The sequence below is a fragment of the Taudactylus pleione genome, unplaced genomic scaffold, assembly GCF_031769625.1.
Source record: "Taudactylus pleione unplaced genomic scaffold, aTauple2 ptg001494l, whole genome shotgun sequence".
NCBI lineage: Eukaryota > Metazoa > Chordata > Amphibia > Anura > Myobatrachidae > Taudactylus > Taudactylus pleione.
In genome coordinates this window covers 507522-516276 of record NW_028285892.1, presented here as the reverse complement: position 1 = coordinate 516276, position 8755 = coordinate 507522, and the positions used below count along the sequence as shown (strand labels likewise).

General features: G+C 42.7%; 1 pseudogene; it reads right to left on the bottom strand.

Annotated features, from left to right (window-relative positions):
* Positions 1-6613: 6613 nt before the first annotated feature.
* On the bottom strand, positions 6614-7718 carry LOC148442494 (uncharacterized; annotated as a pseudogene).
* Between the last annotated feature and the right edge of the window lie 1037 nt (positions 7719-8755).

Here is an 8755-nt window from a genome sequence, read left to right as displayed (position 1 = left end):
TATGTGTGTGGGCACCATTAGTTCTGTCCTAGATAATCAACAGAGAGTTGTCTTTAGAAAGCTTTCTAACCTTAAACAACATTTAGCCCCCAGTTTGTTCCAGGGACAATCGAGAGACCCTGTTACCAGTATGATCCCCTGGTTACCCCCCAAACTACTTGGATTTTTCAAGTGTAACGGGACAAGATGTATCACTTGCAGATTTTCCAAAAATAAAGCGACAGAAATAGTTTCTTTTCATAATAAGAAAAAATTACTCAATACTCAATGGTACCAGAACTCACAGTCTATCTAGGCATGTGGCTTATTGTCACAAAGGGGATCTAGAGGGTCTCCCAGTTTTAGCCTTGGAACATATCCCAAACACACCAAGAGGAGGTGATAGGGTTCGTAGGTTATGTAGAAGAGAAGCCTTCTGGATTTTCCAGTTGGAGACTGATGCCCTTCGGTCTAAATGATATGGTTGAATTAAATCATCTTTAAATTCATTTACATTTAATCCCTTTATGCATGATACATCATATCCTTAGTAGACTAGTTAGTGACACTTTGGTTCCCCATCGGTCTCATTCCGGTCCTCTATAGACAGTTTCATCATATTATGTATCTCATAAATGCTTTTCTTTTAGTCCTACCCATCTACACCTTTCTTCTAGTATTGATATTATTCTTGGGTATTAGTGTGGTATATTTCCATTCGGTGATTATGTCATGTCTAATAGGTCATGTCCATTATGTGTCTGACTATAGTGATGAGTATGTAGGGAGAGTGGTATCCATCCTGCCATACACATATCTGAGTTATATGTGAAAGGTTAGGCATGGCAATGACCATACCCATAGGTCCATTTAAACTTTATACACCAATATGATAATCATCATTTTTTTATTTACATTAGTTATCTATATGTATTTCTAGTTAATTAATCTAATTGATATATATATATATATATCATTTTTTCTTTTTACTCATTTTACTATGAATAAAGTATTAATGTGTCATAATATCACTTTTTCGTTTGGTAACATTATCATTAATGATATTAATGTTATTATATTATTTTTATTTGTTATGTCTCTGTTATTGTAGGTTTATATATTTTTTACACATATAGTTTTATACCTATGATCGTTTGATAATGACAACTATATTTCAACCTATATGAGAATAAAACCACTATGATTATCTGCTAATTGATTGGTGATTATACATAATTTAAATCCTGTAGTTTTAGGTGTCCATTTTATATATTCTAATAAGTATGAATCTTACTCATATATTGTTGTTTCTTACTTTGTAATAATTAGTTTAGTTCTCTCAATGTCTTATCTATCCCAGTGACTAATATGAGCTGACAAGTTAATTGATTCTAATTAATTAATGTTACTATTTATCATATTACTGATCAGTAGAAATAGAGATGTCCTTTAGACACTAGCTACCTCTTATGAAACAGCCTTTCCTATTGGCCAAGAAATGCGTCAGGTGTTTCCTCTGAATCCCGGACATAGACATCACCCGATTGGCTGCACGACTCTTCCCAGCTGGCTCCATTGCTCCGGTGAGCACACAGACAGACATGCTGTTATACTCCAGTTTCCGGGACACACATCCACGGAGTTGATACTCGTACCTCCGTCCCTGGCCTCCCTTGTGCTGCTTGGACTGGAGTGGGCAGCAGGCAGCGCACTTCCTTCCCTGGACGGCGGTTTGTTTACAGCACTTCAGCCTCGAGAAGCAGGACAGACACCACCTAGCTATTCTGCCTGGACGCCGGCATACAGCTTGTTATATAGGTGGTAAGATTCTACCATTACCTGAACTTTACATGAGGCTCCCACTGCCATTACTGCCCTGAGCCATTATCTATTTTATGCTGGAATGACATTATGCATGCAAGCCTTTTGCTCACTAACAGCCTGACTTACTAATGCTCCTTTAAGCTCAATGTGGAATGCATGAGATGCCTTGCAACTAACCATATGCTTACAACAGCTGTTTGATGCATGCTGCTTTCTGCTATCTCATATGTTGATTCATTCCTTGGAGGATTTTAGGTGTTTTACTTTATTCTGGGATTCATGAATTTATACTGCCATTTTATGACTATATTTGATAGTTTTTTACTACGTTATGTTTATCATCAGTGATTATTAAATTATTTACCTCTGTCTAGCACTCTCCATTTTTTACTTGTGTAATATTTTGAAAGGAAGACACATTTTTATTATCATTATTATGCTTCCCTCACTGCGCCCGCCCTAATGGCAGCGGGCGGGTGGAGCGCACAAGGATTCAGTAGATGGATGTGAAATCCTTCTTGGCCTAGTGGTAGAGTGGTGGTTTTACATTGCCATGATCAAATCTCACCTCAGACCAATATTATTTCGTAATCATTACTTTAGATTCATTCCTCTATATATTTCTTTATAAAGTACAGTGGTGGATCCATCCGCACTAATCGCGTTTGAGACGCATACACAAGTGTTGGGGTTCAGGGACTCAAATGCTACCTCAGTTTTAAATAAGACCACATGATTTCCTGTTCAATAATGTTGCAATAGTGTATTGAAGGCATTACATTGCTCCACATCTCCCCCGCACCCTGCAATGACACACCCATACAGTTGTGGGGTGCAGGAGGGCGAGTGTCGGGTTTCAGATGCACTTTCAGCGTCAGGGCCAGACGCACGCACAACTTTCACTGAGATGGGATGATTAATGGTGGGGTATTGAAAGCACTACATTGCTCCACAAATGCCTCGCACCCTGCAATGACACACAGACATACTGTACTTTAGCTAGCTGTACTGACAACCGCTGTAACACTGAGCGTCGTGCGTGCATCCTATACTCCTGTAACATGGCTGCCAGACGAAGGCAAATCACCTCTGGTGAGCTCCTGATCCTGGTGAAATGGAGGGACGGACCTCTCTTCAATAACCGGAAGAAGAAGCTCGCCTACAGGAGGGCAAGGAGGGAGATCCTGGCCACACTGGGCCAGGACCGAGGCGTCCGAGTGCTACAAAGGCGCTGGTCGGATCTGGTACGCAGAGACGCCCGGCGGCTAAAGAGGCTCGGAAGGCGCCTCCTGTCGGGCTTTATTTACATTTTTCAAATTGTTTTGTGGCGAAATGACATTGTGTTCTCTTTTCACAGTTGCAGAAACGGAAGAAGAGGAAGAGCCAGCACAGGCCCAGGAGGCCGCTGCCAACCCCAGCCGCCCTTCCAGGCCTCGTAAGTACTGTACACTACATTATTGGCTATAAGAATATGGCCAATAATGTATTTACTATAAGATTGCACAGAGGGAGGAAAATGATGTAATAAAGCTATTTCAGGTAGGTGAGGTAGAGTCTCTGCCGTAACTTGAGATATGAGGTAAAAAATTGCGATCCACAAGGGTTGGATTATCGGCCAGCTCCAAAAATACATGTAATAAGGAACCCACCATTCCACAATTTCTCCAGCACATCTTGGAAGAAGTAGGATAGAATTTATGCAATCTGGGCCTGATTCAGACCCGCTCACAAGCGGGTCGATGGTGGCCCGGAGCCGGCTCTGTCGTGTGCATGCGCGAGACCCGGATAGCGACGGGCAAACCGTCGCTCCGGGTCTCGCTCCAAAGGGGGCGTGCTGTCGATGTTGAGTGCCAGCACGCCCCCTTTGGTGGGCGGGCTGGGGGAGTGGCTGCCCAAATGGAGGCGTTCCCATGTGAACGCCTCCGTTTGGGGGCAGCCCCACTGACATCACTGTTAAAGCCGAAATCTCTCTGGGGCTTGCGGCCACGAGACCCTACTACAAGGGTCTCGTCGCAAGCCCGATGGTCTCCTGTGAGTGGTGAGTGGTCACCCACAGCTATGCGAGCGGCCAGGAGGCCGTTCTAAAAAAAAAATAGCCCGGCCCTGATTCAGAGCGAGCGCTCTGTCAGAGCGTCCGGCTCTGAATCAGGGCCTCTGTCTGCTGTGAGATATGTACTGTGAATAATCTTGAATAACATTTCACAGTGATTGATAAATTTAGACATATGAAAAATATTTTTAAACAGCAGTTCCCAATCATCATCAGACAATGAGATGTGAAGATCTACTTCCCATTTGGGAAAAATGTACTATACCACAGAGACACTCAACAGAAAATGTAGACATCATGTAGGGTGGGGGAGACGATAACGGCTGGGAATTATTAGTACTAGAAGAAACCCAATGACGGATATGCAAATATTTGTAAAATTCTTTACCAGGAATAGAGTAAAGGACGCATTGTCAGGATGGTCACACATTGTCAGGATGGTCACGCATTGTCAGGATACACTGGGTGCGCCAGTATGTCAAATCTAAGCCTGGGATCAACTTAGATACTGCTAATACAGAAATATTGACCAAAGGTAGTGAGAAATTCCCAAGAAGCCTGATCAATTTATCCCATACTTTAAGAGAGTCAGATACGCTAATACCCCTTTAACATCGCAAAAACGGGTTGAACCCGGGTCAGGGCCTTTCACATCGCCTTAATAACCCAGGTTAGTCCCGGGTTATTGCAGATTTGGTGCCTTTTAACTCAACCCAGGTTACCCCCATGTTAAAACAGTGTGATGTAATTTTTAAAGGATTTTGTTGGCTCACAATTATGATGACGTTTTCAGTAAAGGAGGGGCTGGGGATTGCTTGCAGTGCAGCAATCATGGCCGACAGAGCACATGTCACAGCACAGAGTCCTGCATTTATGATCGTTTCTGCTGTACTGCTGGTGGATTCAGCCTGTGAGAGGTTATTAGAGCTTCTCACCTTCTGCAGCTTTGTTCCAATCCCAAGGAGGGTGCAGGTTTTGGCTGAAAGTGATAATTTGCGGAGACAGTATCTGCGGAGGAGGAGATCCCTCATAACTGCTTCGGTGATAACTATCTTGAACCTCCACCTCTCTTCCGACCGAAGATTGTGGTCTAGAGAACGGCAGCATGGGCAAGCGTTCATGCAAAGTGTACTTAATTTTGAGGATGTCCAGTGGAAGTCACACTTCAGAATGTCGCGGCCGACCTTCCAGTACCTCTTGAATCTACTGACCCCAGCACTTTCTAGGCAGACCACTAACTTCCAGACACCCATGGAGCTAAGCAGGAGGCTAGCTTTTGCCTTGTGGTGGTACGCTACTCCGGGTGAATATCGCACCCTGTCGTGTCTCTTTGGTGTGGGCATATCGACAGTGTGTAACATTGTTTATCAGGTCACACGGGCACTGGTGCAAAGTCTATACCATCGATTTATTTGTCTTCCCCAAGGACAGCGTTTACAAGACACAATAAATGGTTTTGTGGCCCGCTGCTATCCACAGTGCGCAGGTGCAATTGATGGTACCCACATTCCTGTAATTGCTCCTAGCGAAAACCATGCAGACGATTACAACAGAAAAGGATGGCACTCCATTGTTGTACAGGATGTGGTGGATCATAGATATTGGTAAGACTGTTCTGTCCATTTTTTATTTATTATTTTAGTTTGGCAGCCCCTTTCTTAAAACTAATTTTTGTTTTCCCCCAGCTTCACAGATGTCTTTATAGGGAGGACAAGCAAGGTGGCTGGCTTTTCCCAAGAGAGGTAAGTCAATATTAATTAATCTTTTTTATAATAGCAGGCCCTGTTTTTCATGCGTATATTTTTGTAACCTGTCATCATGAGCATTTATACAGCGGTTAATGTATCCTAAAGAATGTGATTCAGTGATCACTGCACACAAATATTCCATACCTGCAAACTGCAACACCCCTACTGTGCCCACCAGTCTGCCCCTCATGGACGATTCTGGTCCTATTCTGAATGCAATTTTTCTCTTTTTAAAATAGAAATCTAAAACAGATGGAAGTACCGGTCCATATAATTGGTGATGCAGCCTACCCTTTAAGAAGATGGTTGATGAAGGGCTTCACGCAACACGTCCAGCTGTTCCACAATCAAATTAGGTACACTCACACCCTAAGCTCTGCAAGAATGGTTGTGGAAAATGCTTGAAAGGACGTTGGCGTTGTCTTTTGAAGCGTAATGATGTCAACCTTTTGATTATGCCTAACATTGTGGCTACATGCTGTATCCTACATAATTATGTGAGTTTCGGAAGGAGGAATTCCTACCAGAGTGGGCAGTAGAGGACTCCGGATGTGTCTATCCTGCACTTGGTCCTGAGGCCTATTTGGGTGACCATACTGCAAGTGCAGAACAAATTAGGGCTTCAATAATAGCCAACCTTTCATCTTTGTTGCTTTAAATGTTTTTTTTTTTTATAGTATTCAAAAATTAGAACGTGTTTGTTGACATTAAACTGCCCATGTACAACAGCTAAAACCGAATAGACGTGTGTTACACTTTGTTTTTGGATTACATGTTACATTTTTAAAGGTAAACAAAAGAATTATTTGCAATAAACATAGCAAATATAATGTCAAATATTTTTTCAAGTAAAAAGTAATGTGTAATATATTATCAAGAAAGCAAACAAATATAAGTAAAATTAATAGATGAAGGCAAATTATGAAAAAGTGGTTCATTGGGATTTTCCGGCCTTTCTGAAGGAGGAGGTTGGGGATGAGCATACCTGTATGGGGCTGGGTAAGGTGCAGGGTTATACTGGGGATAAGAGTGACCGTATTGGTGAGGCAGATGATGTGGGGGCCCTGAGCGTTGGAAATTCCTGGCTCTCCCTCTGGCGCTCACGAGCATCTCTGTGGAATTGCTCCAGAAAATTGTTCTGCATATTTTGGATCGCCTGCATGTTACGCTCCATGCGAGCATCTTCCCTGGCTGCCTAAGTTGCATCCATTTTGTCAAGTTTTTCCAGCAGAACACTCGTCATGGCCTTGGCTGCATGCTCAGTTTTATTTGGCCTCCTCCTCCTCCTTGGCGGTACAGTATATACTGTGGGCACAAGAGATAGAAATAATTTGTTCAAAATGAGATTTGCAGTGAGGATATACAAAACAGCAGTGATGTTAGATGTTAGTGATGTTTGTGGTATCCTCCCACCTACACACTGCATACACTCTGCAACATTTATCATTTTTAAAATTATGATTATTGTTTTTTTTTTTTTTAATTTACAATTTCGAATGAGTTTTGATAAGGGATAAGCAGAAAAAGTAAGCAGGGAAGTCACTGCCTCCCCTGCCTTTAATTTTTTACCGTTAAAAATATATCAATGTGACTTACATGATCCTCGTAAAGGCTGGGTTGTGGTTGTTGCATCCTCACTGGTTGAAGGTTGTGCCTCAACAGCCACCTGTGTTGTAGGCGAGATATCAGCTTCTACAATCGGTGGATCAGCCGCTATGGGTGTAGGGTTATCCCCAAACAATGATGGTGACTGTGGCGGAGATGACCGTCCCTCTGGGGTCACTACAGCAGGCAGGGGTTCGGCAGCACAGACCTGGCTAGTTTCAGCTGCAGCCAGACTAGATGACAATGTCACAGGTCTGCTTAATGCAGTATGACCAAATGCATTGGCACACAGCTCAAAGAACTTCCAGTCCATGCGGGCAGCACCACTGCGATTTCTATTGTGGTCGTTCACCTTATGAAATTGCTTTTTTCAGTGCCTTCAGCTTATTGACGACCTGCTGTTGGTTCCTGATGAATCCAGATGCAGCCAACATTTTGCTGATGTTGCGATAAGTTGTCGCATCCTTGGCAGTGCGAGTTATCTGTTTACATATTTCTTCCTCACCCCTGATCCGTAGAAACTCCATCACTCCAGTTTGCTATGATTCCTCAGAAGTGAAAGTAAAGTGCAGTATAGTACACTGTACTGTCTGTATATAGCTTATTAATAGCTGCCTTTTCCCTAAAGTGTGCAGTGCAGGACAGTAATGTAAATACAGAGACATGTGCTCTGTGTGCAGGCTGGTCAGCTGACTGGAAAAAGCCAATCAGCACTATATTCTCAGACCCGGGTCGAATATCCCGGGTCTGTACCATTTAAGAGCTGAATAACCCAGGTCCGACTCGTGTTTAACTCTCCTTTTAACCCGGGTTGAAATACCGGTTAGGTCGACCCAGGTTATTCATTTTGGTGCATTTAAAAATCTCGTCAATCCGGGAATAACCCGGGTTATTTTGGCGATGTGAAAGGGGTATGAGTAAACTAGAGGCCCAAGGGGATCTTTGAACTGGTCTGGATCATAGAAGATCTTGCAAAGGAAAAGGATTGCAAATAAAACTTTCAATGTTCACTCATGGTTTAGGAGAGAAGGGAGAAAGCCAATCCTGTACTTGGGTCATGAGACATGCATATTGGTAAAATTCTAAATTCGGGGCAGCCAACCCACCTCTGGATTTAGAACGAGAGAGATGAACTCTAGACAATCTGGGTCTTTTACCCCTCCACACAAAACTAGAGATAATAGCATAAAATTTGGAGAAGAGATGAGTGGGGACTATATAGGGGATTGCTCGAAAAAAGGTCTAACATTTTGGGCAATAACCTCATTTTAACTGATGAAATGCGACCTAGCCATGAAATTTCATAATTCATCCATGACTTAGTGAGACTAGAAAACTTGATAAAGAGGACGATAGTTACATTCTATGGTATCATGAAGGGTCGCAGGAATCTGGATACCAAGATATTTAAGACTAGAATTTTGCCAAGAATATGGAAATTGGGATTGAAGCGCAAGTAGGGAGGGTTGATCGAAACCGTAGGCCAAAGCCTCTGTTTTGTTGGTGTTTAACTTATAATTTGAAACAGCCAAATAACTGTGTAGAATAT